We start from the raw sequence: 16,530 nt of genomic DNA, 5'->3' as shown, positions 1-16,530 counted from the left end.
AGATTCTTGCCAGTGGGGAACGAGGCTAAGTATTGAAATGGTACAGAATAAAGTTTCCTGTTCTCTGACTGTGATGATTTAGCTCTCAAAAATTGTGTACTGTACCAGCTATAAGAAGGTATTGTCACTTCTAAGTGATTCTGTCCATTTTTTGATATTAAATACTGAATCATAATAAATGGCATAAGAGGTTTATTAAATCTTTTAAACATGCTGTTGACAAGTGATGTTTTAAGAAAATCTAGCAGAAGAACTTTAAACTCCGGCAGCCCAGCCCGTAAGCCTGGCACTTTAAACTTCAAAGGCTCAAATACCAATCATACTTTCTAACGTATGATTTGCTGTTGTATTTGTTTCATACAATAAAGTATTTATTAAACATAACAATATACAAAAACCCCTGGTCAAAAGCAAGGAAGAGGAAGCAGAGCAAGACTTTCCTCTCTGCAGTCACAATGTGGTCGCCACAGTGGTCGCACACAGCGACATCACAACAGCCTGTGTTCATTTAGAACAAATTCTTAAAAGCTGTGGTTTACTTATTTGTATGTACCTAACCTACCTTTTTTCACATATAAGGATTTTGTCCGGTCTATCTCATACAAAGTTCCTTTTTTATCTGTGCCAACCTACAAGTATTCCGAAATATGATCACTTCTGTGAAATTGATAGTTGAATACTAGAAAAATATGTGACTGAGGTATATACTGTGTGTACAAATATATGCCTATGATGACCTTATAAAATCATGTTCACTTTATAGGTACCTATAGGCAAGATCCATATATTAATATAAGCACATTTAGGTAGTGCAACTGAGCGGTTTTAAGTTAACAAGATATTAGAATTGCCAGAAACTAAGAACACAAAATTGTTAAATGAGCACTAGCTCCAAGATGTTTTACTTGATTTCTTGAATGTAGAAAACATATCTGTTTCATGTGGAAAGATGAGATTTCAGTTTTTAGTCTTAACATACCTAGACTATTAAACTAGATATCTCTCTAGCTAGATATATGTGCCAGATCTTTTATGAAGTGTTTAAGATCACATACACACACAGACTGTTTAGATGATAGATATATCTATTGTTGATACTCCTTATAACAAATGTTATACTATGTAGGTACTTATACAGGACACACTTAATTTTAGTCTTGGTACCATTACCTATGTGGAGTTATAATCAAATGGAACTAGCTTCTTAGTACCTCAGAAAGCTGGCTACTATATAGATTTATTTCTTTACCTACTAGGGAAAAAAATTCAAAGTTAATCAAAAGATAAAGCCCTTTATAAATTGGTACATTGCTAATATAAATTGGTTGTTTGTATAGTTATAGGATAAGTTTGGCTATCTGTATGTTTACCCAAACGCTTTAAGGGTTAAAGAGCTGAAAAGACAAAAATACATACTTAAGTATACTAAATTCAATATATTTTAAGGAAACCTAGTGTGACATTTTTTGGTGGCTCATTAAAATAAAGATTTATAAATATACTTTCTGCAGATATTTACTTACTTACAGTAATAGTTTATTGACACGCTGGGGCGGCAGATTAGAATGAGTTAGCTGTTGGATTATGGAAGGAGTCAAAAAGAATATATATTACATTAAATTTGTTCAGCTTATGGTGGTCTTTTATGTTTAAAGACTTTCTTTCCGGTTTAACAGATTGTGAGATGCTTCTGAGAGCACAGCTTGACAACACAGCTATCGCAATTATTTATAAACCGAATAGGTGAAATTAAATCCTGTATTTTTATGTCTAGGAACATTTTGCAGTGGTGCGAAAAAAGACATTACAATATTCTACTTAAATGATATATTTGTGCTATAAAGCTATTAAGTGATAACTGGGGATTTTAGAGTTAATACAAAGTTTCAATACAAATTTGAAATGTCTTGCAACATTTTGCAACTTCATATACCTATCGAGTTATTGGTAGCCGTGCAGATGAAATATGTGAACGCTATACATATATCCTGGTGAAGTAACCCAGATGTTTTTTCTACATAAGTAGATGCTTTCACGTTTTCATGCATATAAAAATTATTTTATCTATGCTTTTCTTTAATTTGAAATGAAATCTAAGGTATTAAAGTTATAGGAAAACCAGAAGGCACGGTCACTGAAACTACTCAGTTTAACAAAATATTTATGAGTATATGTTACATATAATTGTAAAGAGTAGAGCCCCAGCTCTCAATTAAATAAACTTATTCTATTAACCGATTTCAAGTTTCAACATGGTTATCCCAGTGTTATCCGGCGAGTGTCATCAGCCATCTCTGAACGAGCAGGGAAGAGGAGGAGGAGACAGGAGGAACTTCTGATTGGTGAGGCCAAACCGTCAAGCAACATGATGCCTAAACACTTGAAATACTGGTGTATATTTTGTGAAAATAATTACATTATTTTATGGTATCTGTTCCAGAAGTGCTTGCCGTTTTAATAGCATTACTTATGCTAGGTATAGAAGTGTAATTTTCTGTAAATCTGTTCTTGGGTTTTTATTGGGGAATAGGCTCTCCTCAAATGATACAATTGAACATTTTAGGAAGAACGTTTTTTAGATTACACCCACCTCAATATCAACAATGTCACCAACTAATGAAAATATTTCATTAGGTACAGACAGAAAAAGTAAAAAATTACTTTATTTCTTTTATGAGCCATTATGATTATACGCAACGTGTAAACCCTGTAATTGATAAAATATGAAACTTTATTCTGATTTTTGATAAAGACCTTTATGGGCTTTATAAATTACAGTAACCTTTGCTACCTTCAAAATTAATTTTTCAAGATAAAACTAAATTGAAATTGAGTAAGGTTGCTTAAGCTAAACATTGGTTAGCTATATATAAATGAATGATAATATTCGTGATGGTAGATTATAAAATTGTTAGTGATTATATATTATTGCCTTCAAAAACCTCATGCAAAATTGCATGTTAACTCCTAATTTCTATAAGTACCTACTACATCTCAAGCAATAAAATTCTATGTCTATTTCAAAGAAAAAATCTCTTCCTAAACGATTTGTAGATGGACTAAGTCCTACTCTTAAAAAATAGTGGTGTTGATATTTTTTAATCCCACCACTCATTTAACCCATTATGCGCAGCCTGACAAGGCTGCTCAGGCTGACAAGCAGCAAAATCGTTTAGGAGTTACAAAAACATTACACTTCTAATAATTTTGCTCAATTTCATAATCATAGTTCCATCTAACTCTAATAATTATATAAAGATATATCCTTACTATCTAGTTAATGAGAAAATAAGTGTTACCAAAGGTTGTAAGCAGCAACACACTATCAAGAGTTGCTTATAGTTGTTGAATTCGTTAAAAATTGCATCTCATGCTAACATTTGATTTCTTTGATAGTCTTATAATAATTGAGTTAAAGTGGTACTTGGTGCTATTAATGAAATACCTATTAATAAGAAACAAATTAATTTTGTTTCAATTATCATATAACAGGCAGTTTGATGAAATAATGATCTCTATATCTATAATGATCACTAGATCTCTAAATAATGTTGTTAACTAAATATACATATATACTGAAAATAGTTGATGATAACTAAAAAGGTACCTACTTTAAAAATGAAATCATAAATCATTGATTTCATTATTGTAAGTAATACAAAGCCAAAACAAACTTTGAATACTTATCTCTAAACATCTACAAGTAAATAATTATCATGAAGAAGTTTGTGCAGCGTAATAATAATTGGAAATTAAACGAACTTACCTGTAAGTGAAGTTCTATTTCAATTATATTAGCTGCACAAACTTCGAAATGATAATCCCTCCCGCCCAGTACCCGCGTTGTCCTGAGACAACCAGGGATTTTAATAGTGAAAAATCCCTGTCAAAGTTTAAGATAATATTGGCTTTGCTGAGTTGCGGGCCAAGCTGTCATATCAGTTGGCATATTCACTGCCAGCGCGAGCTACAAGCGAAGCTGATAATATGCGTTTTCCGCTTTGTAGCGACAAGCGCCTAAGACTAGAGAACCTGCCTAGGTAGCGGGTCACTGGCAGTGAAAGTATTATGTCTTGGCTTGTTACTCTAAACTAAATGAGGGCGACAGAAGCGGCGCGCGCGCGGGGGCGCGACTATGCGTTCAGAAATCTGATACAAAATTTTGAATTCTCGTTGAGAAATTTTAAAATTTTAGGTACTCTGAATACTTAACATGGCCAGAGGCTGAATGATATTACGCCTACTACAAGTAAATAATTATCATTTCGAAGTTTGTGCAGCTAATATAATTGAAATAGAACTTCACTTACAGGTAAGTTCGTTTAATTTCCAATAATAAATGGCATAAGAGGTTTATTAAATCTTTTAAACATGCTGTTGACAAGTGATGTTTTAAGAAAATCTAGCAGAAGAACTTTAAACTCCGGCAGCCCAGCCCGTAAGCCTGGCACTTTAAACTTCAAAGGCTCAAATACCAATCATACTTTCTAACGTATGATTTGCTGTTGTATTTGTTTCATACAATAAAGTATTTATTAAACATAACAATATACAAAAACCCCTGGTCAAAAGCAAGGAAGAGGAAGCAGAGCAAGACTTTCCTCTCTGCAGTCACAATGTGGTCGCCACAGTGGTCGCACACAGCGACATCACAACAGCCTGTGTTCATTTAGAACAAATTCTTAAAAGCTGTGGTTTACTTATTTGTATGTACCTAACCTACCTTTTTTCACATATAAGGATTTTGTCCGGTCTATCTCATACAAAGTTCCTTTTTTATCTGTGCCAACCTACAAGTATTCCGAAATATGATCACTTCTGTGAAATTGATAGTTGAATACTAGAAAAATATGTGACTGAGGTATATACTGTGTGTACAAATATATGCCTATGATGACCTTATAAAATCATGTTCACTTTATAGGTACCTATAGGCAAGATCCATATATTAATATAAGCACATTTAGGTAGTGCAACTGAGCGGTTTTAAGTTAACAAGATATTAGAATTGCCAGAAACTAAGAACACAAAATTGTTAAATGAGCACTAGCTCCAAGATGTTTTACTTGATTTCTTGAATGTAGAAAACATATCTGTTTCATGTGGAAAGATGAGATTTCAGTTTTTAGTCTTAACATACCTAGACTATTAAACTAGATATCTCTCTAGCTAGATATATGTGCCAGATCTTTTATGAAGTGTTTAAGATCACATACACACACAGACTGTTTAGATGATAGATATATCTATTGTTGATACTCCTTATAACAAATGTTATACTATGTAGGTACTTATACAGGACACACTTAATTTTAGTCTTGGTACCATTACCTATGTGGAGTTATAATCAAATGGAACTAGCTTCTTAGTACCTCAGAAAGCTGGCTACTATATAGATTTATTTCTTTACCTACTAGGGAAAAAATTCAAAGTTAATCAAAAGATAAAGCCCTTTATAAATTGGTACATTGCTAATATAAATTGGTTGTTTGTATAGTTATAGGATAAGTTTGGCTATCTGTATGTTTACCCAAACGCTTTAAGGGTTAAAGAGCTGAAAAGACAAAAATACATACTTAAGTATACTAAATTCAATATATTTTAAGGAAACCTAGTGTGACATTTTTTGGTGGCTCATTAAAATAAAGATTTATAAATATACTTTCTGCAGATATTTACTTACTTACAGTAATAGTTTATTGACACGCTGGGGCGGCAGATTAGAATGAGTTAGCTGTTGGATTATGGAAGGAGTCAAAAAGAATATATATTACATTAAATTTGTTCAGCTTATGGTGGTCTTTTATGTTTAAAGACTTTCTTTCCGGTTTAACAGATTGTGAGATGCTTCTGAGAGCACAGCTTGACAACACAGCTATCGCAATTATTTATAAACCGAATAGGTGAAATTAAATCCTGTATTTTTATGTCTAGGAACATTTTGCAGTGGTGCGAAAAAAGACATTACAATATTCTACTTAAATGATATATTTGTGCTATAAAGCTATTAAGTGATAACTGGGGATTTTAGAGTTAATACAAAGTTTCAATACAAATTTGAAATGTCTTGCAACATTTTGCAACTTCATATACCTATCGAGTTATTGGTAGCCGTGCAGATGAAATATGTGAACGCTATACATATATCCTGGTGAAGTAACCCAGATGTTTTTTCTACATAAGTAGATGCTTTCACGTTTTCATGCATATAAAAATTATTTTATCTATGCTTTTCTTTAATTTGAAATGAAATCTAAGGTATTAAAGTTATAGGAAAACCAGAAGGCACGGTCACTGAAACTACTCAGTTTAACAAAATATTTATGAGTATATGTTACATATAATTGTAAAGAGTAGAGCCCCAGCTCTCAATTAAATAAACTTATTCTATTAACCGATTTCAAGTTTCAACATGGTTATCCCAGTGTTATCCGGCGAGTGTCATCAGCCATCTCTGAACGAGCAGGGAAGAGGAGGAGGAGACAGGAGGAACTTCTGATTGGTGAGGCCAAACCGTCAAGCAACATGATGCCTAAACACTTGAAATACTGGTGTATATTTTGTGAAAATAATTACATTATTTTATGGTATCTGTTCCAGAAGTGCTTGCCGTTTTAATAGCATTACTTATGCTAGGTATAGAAGTGTAATTTTCTGTAAATCTGTTCTTGGGTTTTTATTGGGGAATAGGCTCTCCTCAAATGATACAATTGAACATTTTAGGAAGAACGTTTTTTAGATTACACCCACCTCAATATCAACAATGTCACCAACTAATGAAAATATTTCATTAGGTACAGACAGAAAAAGTAAAAAATTACTTTATTTCTTTTATGAGCCATTATGATTATACGCAACGTGTAAACCCTGTAATTGATAAAATATGAAACTTTATTCTGATTTTTGATAAAGACCTTTATGGGCTTTATAAATTACAGTAACCTTTGCTACCTTCAAAATTAATTTTTCAAGATAAAACTAAATTGAAATTGAGTAAGGTTGCTTAAGCTAAACATTGGTTAGCTATATATAAATGAATGATAATATTCGTGATGGTAGATTATAAAATTGTTAGTGATTATATATTATTGCCTTCAAAAACCTCATGCAAAATTGCATGTTAACTCCTAATTTCTATAAGTACCTACTACATCTCAAGCAATAAAATTCTATGTCTATTTCAAAGAAAAAATCTCTTCCTAAACGATTTGTAGATGGACTAAGTCCTACTCTTAAAAAATAGTGGTGTTGATATTTTTTAATCCCACCACTCATTTAACCCATTATGCGCAGCCTGACAAGGCTGCTCAGGCTGACAAGCAGCAAAATCGTTTAGGAGTTACAAAAACATTACACTTCTAATAATTTTGCTCAATTTCATAATCATAGTTCCATCTAACTCTAATAATTATATAAAGATATATCCTTACTATCTAGTTAATGAGAAAATAAGTGTTACCAAAGGTTGTAAGCAGCAACACACTATCAAGAGTTGCTTATAGTTGTTGAATTCGTTAAAAATTGCATCTCATGCTAACATTTGATTTCTTTGATAGTCTTATAATAATTGAGTTAAAGTGGTACTTGGTGCTATTAATGAAATACCTATTAATAAGAAACAAATTAATTTTGTTTCAATTATCATATAACAGGCAGTTTGATGAAATAATGATCTCTATATCTATAATGATCACTAGATCTCTAAATAATGTTGTTAACTAAATATACATATATACTGAAAATAGTTGATGATAACTAAAAAGGTACCTACTTTAAAAATGAAATCATAAATCATTGATTTCATTATTGTAAGTAATACAAAGCCAAAACAAACTTTGAATACTTATCTCTAAACATCTACAAGTAAATAATTATCATGAAGAAGTTTGTGCAGCGTAATAATAATTGGAAATTAAACGAACTTACCTGTAAGTGAAGTTCTATTTCAATTATATTAGCTGCACAAACTTCGAAATGATAATCCCTCCCGCCCAGTACCCGCGTTGTCCTGAGACAACCAGGGATTTTAATAGTGAAAAATCCCTGTCAAAGTTTAAGATAATATTGGCTTTGCTGAGTTGCGGGCCAAGCTGTCATATCAGTTGGCATATTCACTGCCAGCGCGAGCTACAAGCGAAGCTGATAATATGCGTTTTCCGCTTTGTAGCGACAAGCGCCTAAGACTAGAGAACCTGCCTAGGTAGCGGGTCACTGGCAGTGAAAGTATTATGTCTTGGCTTGTTACTCTAAACTAAATGAGGGCGACAGAAGCGGCGCGCGCGCGGGGGCGCGACTATGCGTTCAGAAATCTGATACAAAATTTTGAATTCTCGTTGAGAAATTTTAAAATTTTAGGTACTCTGAATACTTAACATGGCCAGAGGCTGAATGATATTACGCCTACTACAAGTAAATAATTATCATTTCGAAGTTTGTGCAGCTAATATAATTGAAATAGAACTTCACTTACAGGTAAGTTCGTTTAATTTCCAATTATTTCTAATTTTTACTGGAATCGTTTTCACATCTGACATGTCAAAAGCGCCATGCTGAACTGTCACACGACTGACAATAGTCTGTGCTGAAAGTGTATGCAGCTAACCATAATCTTGCCACACGCTATAGACATACGTTTCACTTCTATTACTTCTTTGTTTTGTGGTTCGCCGAGTGCCTCGCGAGATACACGGATAGTTGTAGTGCTTGCCGTGCCGTCTATTACACATATTACTGCTATTATTTGTGTCTGATTGTTTTTTTAATTCAGTAAATTGCCGATAGGATATTATGGGGACATTTAAACAAATATTAATATTCATTGAATTCACTGTTCACCTTCACTAAATATGAAATGCGAACTAACTATACTTATAGAATAGATATTCCGCCTCCCTAGCGGCGGATGACGGTCAGGCGAAAAGAGTGTTGTCTTTTGAAAATTCTCGCCGCCGAAGTGCATGCCCGTTGCGATTTCTGCTGTATTTTTATTCGTGGCTTCAAGAGTTTGAAATTATATTCAAATTTTGTTTCCAGTACAATTATATTACCAGGCTCATTCAAATAAGATCTTTACGATATCATTCCAATCTGTGTCCGTCCGTCTTGTGCCAAGTCAATAATACATCATGTAAGTGGTACGCCCTTAGGTTGTCATATGTGTGTATTGTGTTTTGATGTGAATATTTATAACTACTATGAAACAATTTATAAAAATGTATAGGTAATTACAAAAGGCGGTTGCACCAAACCACAAACTCTTTGTCAATGACATCTTAGTTCAGTTCAGTCAGTAAAAAATTATTAAACGTAATAAGTTTTTGGCAAAAATTTCATTTTTGGTACAAGCTTTTATCGCTGACTGTACTTTTATTACAGACAACGAATACTCATCGAGACAATTCTAAAAACCCCTAACACACTTAGGTTGCGTTGTTTCATCACAGAGTTCCTATGGCCAACTCCTGTCTCCATCATCAGATCAGTTCGACAGTACCATATTATTGTATTGTCATCAGAACTACATACAGCTGCCAATTTTCATGACGCTTCGATCCTTGGAAGATGGTTAAATTAGTTACCTTAGATTCCATTACATAGTTACATACAGGTCGAGTTCCTATGGCCACCTCCTGTCTCCATCATCAGATCAGTTCGACAGTACCATATTATTGTATTGTCATCAGAACTACATAGAGCTGCCAATTTTCATGACGCTACGATCCTTGGAAGATGGTTAAATTAGTTACCTTAGATTCCATTACATAGTTAGTTACATACAGGTCGACCTAATAAAAGCTTGTTAAAAAATAGTAGATCCTTTTGTTGATGATTTGATATATGAATTTTGTGTCGCTTCTAAATTTCAATTAGAACAATAATATCACATATATTTTAATATGTATATTAGGTTGCTAAACGCATTTGCAGAATTGACCTAACCCAACTTTAGCTAACAGGCAGAGTCTAAGTTGTAACTAATTTACTCTAACGATGTAATAATGCATAGCGAAAGAATCTCGACATTCTTGCCCGCATAGGGGGGTTAATTGCTATTCTGTACTCTCATACGCTTCGTTCTTTTTAGTTTTGTGCTGTATCTTCATGGGTTTGTAGCTGTAGCTTCAGCTATACTGCGTATGACACCTAATTTCCGGGATTTATTAATCTTCCTTTATAACGCAATGTAAGATAGACGTCGCCATTAAGTTAAAACGAATTAGGTATGCTCTGGAATTAATTAGGACTACGTTGTGACAAATAAATGCTGGCCCGGTCTTATAATTGGGTATAGGTAATTTTGAATTTAATATCAGTACGTGCAGCGGCGTTAAGAGCCCTTCAACGTGCACACTAGCGCCACAGCTAAATCGTGATTAAATTTAACGAAAGATATTGAAAAAAGGGGGCCGCTACGTACTGTATTGTGTTTGTAAGTAAGTACCTTTTAAATACATCAGACTAGTTCTTATGTTGCTGGATTCGTCATTCTATGAGTCCAAAGTTAAAACGGCCGTTTTTGTTTTGAGTTCCTAGATCGACGAAACCAGCAACATAAAAACTAGTTTGATGTATTCAAAAGGTACTTAAATACACAATACAGTACGTAGCGGCCCCCTTTTTTCAATATATTTCGTTAAATATAAATAATCACGATTATTTAGCTGTGGCGCTAGTGTGCACGTTGAAGGGCTCTTAAGAGAATAGTGGACAACCACTGTCAATACAAACATAGTTCCCATTTTCCTCGCTGGATATTGCCATTATGTAAAATATATTTTTGCAATTTGATGTAAGTAGGTATATTAATCATGGTAATCGCTAATTGTTTAAATATTATAAGAGAAGCGGAATTACAAATTATAATAATTAAGACGACAGACAAGCGACAACAGTTCAAAATGCTACGCCGGAGCCCGTTGGGTACCCATTACCTGTTAGCAGAGAAAGACTGTAAAGGAGTGATTCCCAATGAAAGATAAATATTTTTACTATTTCATATCTAGTGAATCTTTAATTCATTTCCCGAATCGCGCCGTATGGCATGTACATACTATGTATGCAGTGGCGGATTTGCAGTCTTTGCCGCCCTAGGCCCCAAGCCTTGTAGCCGCCCCTTTCTCAGCATCAGCACCCGTCATATTGACTACATTTAGATCAGGCAACGAAAAGATATATTACCTTTTTTTGAGAATTCGTTGTCTGGCCTAATTTTGAGTTATTTTTTGTTATCATCAGCGAATTTTTTGTCTCAATTTGCCGCCCCTAATATCTCGCCGCCCTAGGCCCGGGCCTACTGTGCCTTATGGGAAATCCGCCACTGTATGTATGTACTTTGGCTCTGTACGCTCTGTAATTATGATAAGTAACAACATGAAAAGGAATTGTGAAACTGATTTCGTAAATAAATGAAGTTGCGAGTGGCGATTGACCCAACAACGGCCCTCTAATCACATTCCAACTCTCGCAATGGTCCCATTAATTTCTCCCAAGCGAGAGAAATGGAGGAAAAGTTTTTTCGTTGGTCGACGTTTGGGAGAATTCTGCTATATGATATGAATAATACACAATTACACATGTGTGCGAGCCGATTGTGCAAACAATCTCATATATTTACAAAAAAATAAGTATATTTTTATTTTCAACGAATATGCTATTTTTTGTTCGCATTTTATTGGCCAATAATGAGAAAACCTTAAATTAAAAATAAAATGCATAATGCATACCGAGTTGAGCCTGGAATTCAACCTCCATTACAACTTAATTGTGGATGTGGTTAAAACTCTTAGCAACGCATGTCTAAGGTATCATTAAGAGAACTTTTTAAAGAAATTAATATTTTAACTGTAGCGTCCCAATACATTATGATAGTATTATTTATGTTGTTAAGAATCTAGACTCCTTCACTAAGAATTCTGATGTCCATAACTATAATACTAGAAATAAAAATAAGCTTGCTATTAGAAAGTTTCGTGTTCGTAAAGTACAGAAGTCATTCGTTGGGCATGGGCAATGCATACATTTTTATAAGAAATTACCTGAGGATGCTTTAAGATTACCCTTTCCAGCTCTTAAGAATTACTTAAAAAAGTCATTGATGTTGAAGGCTTATTACAGAGTCGAGGGCTACTTGACAGACAAACATGCATGGTCCAAACCAGAAACTGTAATAACGACAAGTAGCAATTAAAAGCATTGTATTATGTGTAGAGTTAAAGGTGACTCAGCTCAGGTAAGAAAGCACATCAAATTGTATGAAAGCATCTCATAACAATCAGTCAGATTCATATAATATGTATTCTCATTTCTTTTATTGATTTTATTTTCTTTTCCTTTTGTAAGAATTTGATATGTTTTCTGAAAGAGCTACGTATTTGTATGATTTCATGTACATATATGTTTATTTTTTTATATCCAATTCTATAAAGTTATGTACTCAGTGAGTATAATTGCATGAATTCTATAGTAATTTAAATTGTATTTTTCTTAATTACTAGTAATGCATGTTAATTATAAGATGTAATAATGTTTGAAAAGATGTGTTCCGCCGAGTTTGTTGCCGGTCCCATATTGGGATACCCTCCTCCAATTGAGGGGGGATTTAAATCTTCTCGGGGCAGAGGTGTACGGTTGGAGCCGGTAAAGGTTTATTTGACGTTCATAAGCGCATTGTAATATGCCTACTAGAATAAACTATTTTTTATCTTCTATCTTTTCCTACTACAATATGTGCAACATGTAACATGAAATCAAATTAAATTGGCTCCCACATTGACTGAAAGTATCATTGAGTACGTAACATATAAGCTAAAGCTTCAATTTAAAAAATTACAATAGGTATATCTTCCTATTACTAACTAGCTACAGCTACACTTCACCATTCCAAGATACGTCAATACCATTAGTATGTATGTAGTCACACTCATGTATTTTGCAGACCAATTTTGGCTTCCTACTATCTACGCGGTTTTGGCGGCTACCGACATAGCCAATGTACACGTATGCTCGAACGTGGGATAGTAAACGTATGATGAATAAGGGAATAAGTTGTACGAATGCTGGCTTCCACTCGTGCCTGACAAGGATCGGTATAACGCGAGTGTTACTTTAAGCATGTTTTTGTATCATCATGCATCGCCGGAGAGTATGGCAATCCTTGGCTACCTCAAGGGGATTAACATTACATTTCAGTAGATCTAAAAGACAACCTGGCCGCGTAGCCAAGATGCCAATCGCTTACGCTCCGTAGCGATCGAAACGCAACTGTCACTGTCACACTAATATGGAAGAGTGACAGAGAGACATAATGCTTTTCGTTGTCGAAGCGATAGCGATTGTAACCTTGGCTAGGCCGGCTGTACCGACTAAAGTAGGTAAACACCCCTGTGTTTTGATTAAGAACCTTTTTTGTCCGAGAATAATTTAACGAATTTGGCAGGGAAAATAGGTTGTCAAGGGTATTAAATGACGACGTTAAATAAGTAGGTAAGGTGATTCAGTGTTTGTAAAATGTACACAATTTTTCTTGTGTTTCTTTTTTATTACTTAAGTAATGTAAACGTCCTAGTTCTTGACATGTTCATGACCAATAGATGACATCCTGATGTAGACTCTATATGGATAGTGACTTAGGATTAAAGATACTCGTACCTACATGTATTGGGACAGTGACGAGCTCTCGGACGTACATAAGTACATAAAGGGTGTCCCAAAAAGGACGCAAGATTTGAAATTGATGAAAAACATTTTTTTTTTCGTTATAATATATTTGTACTTATATAAAATTTTGAAATACATATGTAACATAGGGTTATTTGTGGAATAATACGTCAGGCAAATGTCCTCCTAGGCTTTGTTGGCACATACGCACTCTTTTGTCAATATATATAATATGTCGCAGTCAAAAGTGTGAACTGGTCAAAAGAACTTTTAACCGACAAAAACAGGCAAAACTGCTTTTGACTGAGCATGTTTGTCAAAAGTAGTTCTTTTGGCCAGTTCACACTTTTGACTGCAACATATACAAATATGGTATTATATTACACCTCTGGTAAGGACAATAAGATGTCGGCAACATTATACGACAACGATCAATCGGTAATATGACTAATATGGTTCGTAATAAAATGATGTCACGTGGTTAACTCAAAAATGATTCTGGGTAATAAAAAATTGCTATTAAATTTATATACGGTTATAGTGGATCATTTAATAATGATTTAATGAGGTATTCTATTCTGGTCTTCATTGGCAGTTTTATTTCATCAAATGTTGTTGTGTTTTTATCTACAGAGCTATCTGTAGATAAAAACACAAAACTTGCTTTGATTATACTTCGGTATAATTGATAACTTAGTAAGTAATACAGTTATAATTTGAGCATTATAAGTACTGCTTGGTACTGCCGAGCGTGGCCTGTTAGGAACAGTAGGTACATACGTCATCTCGCTAATTTCTTCATGTTTGATGGAACATTTCACCCCCATATGTACTTCTAACTTCGCTAAACATGTCTGTCACGCACTATGCCAGAGTTTAGCTACAAGAAGTCGAATTACGGTTAGATGACATGTTAATTAAAGATGATAACCGGAGTTTGTTAAAGATAACAGTTAATTATAACCGTCCGTGAAATAGACAGCCCGTTTATAATTATTGTAGACATCAATCATGGTAGATTTATTGGGTCACTGTCTATTAATTACTGTGGATATTGATCAATTATCGCTGCGTAATACAATCTAGCTATCATCAAGTTACACTGAAACTGATGATTAGAGCATTTCCCTTGTCAAAACTTAAGTTATCCTTTGACTAGTATATCATGTTAACCATATTTTCCGTAACAGAGTCTTTCTACGTGAAATCTAGGAATTATAATACTATTTTTAGTTCTTAATAAAAATTAAGTACTAATTTAGTTGACGCAAGTCGACGTGGAAATCTAGCCATCCAAAGCCAAGAATATAAGAATAAATCCAGATCTAGCTTCTAAAAAAGTACCGAAAATCATTTTGCGACGGCCGGCGAATATCCCAGACAATGCGAAATCTGTATAACACTATCTCTTGTTGCGTAGTATTTGTTATTTGGCTATTGAGCGTAGGCACTAACATTCTGATAAGGTTTAAATATTGAATACGTGTTGCTTTCTAAGCTTATCCTGCTCCTGTCACTTTGCGGTCTTGCAAAACTTTTTGCCATATGTTTGTATTTATTTACTACTTAAGCCGATGATCTTAGTTATGTCTCAGGTATCAATTAATCCTAAAAGTGATTAAATTGTATAGGTACTTACAGTATCGTTTTCAGTACCGGCGTTTTCTTTAACAGCCCATTTTCAAAGGGTCCTTGATTGGGAAAACAATCAGCACTAGTAAACTGCAATCTATGTCCGCCGAAGTACCACACCGTGATTTGTTTAGCAAATGTTTCATTAAAGTTTCATGGTGTTGGGGTGGGGGGTGAAGTCAGCGGGGGTTGCCGGCGGCCTGCGGGCGTCGGGCGTCGGCGCCACCTGTCGCTGCGCGGGGGTGGAGGCGGCGCGCGCTGTTCGCTCGAGAAAGGCTCGCTGGCGACTGAGCAGCGAGCGAGCGAGCCCGGCCCGGGCACGTGGGCCGCCGCCCAGGTGCACTCCTCGCCCCGCGCCCGCCGCCGACGCACACCCGCCCCCCGCTTGCACCCTGCACCCAGACTGCACGCGACGTCACCTTATTAAAATGCAGCCCTTACCCCCAGACAATTACCTATCCCAGTAAAAAGTTATACTGCCTACAGCCGCCCCGTCATAACGTCTGTAACTTTATTTCGTAATATACAAAGTGGTTCTGCCATTAATCATAAACTGATACTTGTCATTCGCGTGCGTTATTCTTTTATAAAGGGTTTCCCTTACAGCCTCTTTGGCAAATGTAACTACATATAATTGTTACTTGTTACATACTTTCACTTTAAATGATTATTGCTTTCATTGTTAACTACTAGTTAAACTAATTAATTTGAGAAATAGACCACATTAATTGGATTTCTTTCATAACACGACCTTAATCAAAGTTGAATTCCCCATTACAAGCGCTTCGTAATTCCTTTTTTTGTGATAGGTACTCTATTCCATTAGTCGCGCGGGAATTGAATTCATATTTCGTTCCGCCTACAGTAAACTTCCTGGAAATTAACGGTTTTATTGTAGGCATCCTTTGTACGCCACTAAACGTACATTAGCAAAAAACGTTTCCACAAAGTAGACAGCGGTTGTGTATTACTAATTATTTATTAACTTCGTTCTAGATTGTGCTACGCGGTCGTAGCAGGTGCTACGAACTCGTTTTAGCTTTCTCCTTTGTTAAAAGACGAAGCGCAGTTCTGATTGTATAAATTTAATATGAAAAAAAAAAACATCGCAATGGTTTAAAGGAATCATTACACAATCTCATTTAGTATGTATGTGAGCACTCCTTTGAGGCCGGTCTTGTCTAGTTTTTTGTTTATTCTGGTTACGCCGCAATTAAATGCACAAACGTTGGAGCGTGGCTA

At 34.8% G+C, this 16,530-nt stretch overlaps 2 protein-coding genes across 3 annotated transcripts in view; both read right to left on the bottom strand.

Annotated features, from left to right (window-relative positions):
* The window catches only part of LOC134667321 (uncharacterized), a 53,462-nt gene extending 37,691 nt beyond the window's left edge, over positions 1-15,771 (bottom strand). For both annotated transcript variants that reach the window (XM_063524667.1, XM_063524668.1), the window contains exon 1: positions 15,296-15,771. The gene's annotated coding sequence lies outside the window, so the exon portion shown is untranslated. The remainder of the gene's footprint in view (positions 1-15,295) is intronic.
* Positions 1-16,530, bottom strand: part of LOC134667309 (ubiquitin carboxyl-terminal hydrolase 4) — a 358,087-nt gene that overhangs the window by 18,823 nt on the left and 322,734 nt on the right. The window lies entirely within an intron of this gene.

The sequence above is a fragment of the Cydia fagiglandana genome, chromosome 9 (genome assembly GCF_963556715.1).
Source record: "Cydia fagiglandana chromosome 9, ilCydFagi1.1, whole genome shotgun sequence".
Classification (NCBI taxonomy): domain Eukaryota; kingdom Metazoa; phylum Arthropoda; class Insecta; order Lepidoptera; family Tortricidae; genus Cydia; species Cydia fagiglandana.
The sequence above is the reverse complement of the archived record's forward strand: the minus strand, read 5'-3'. Positions and strand labels throughout refer to the sequence as shown.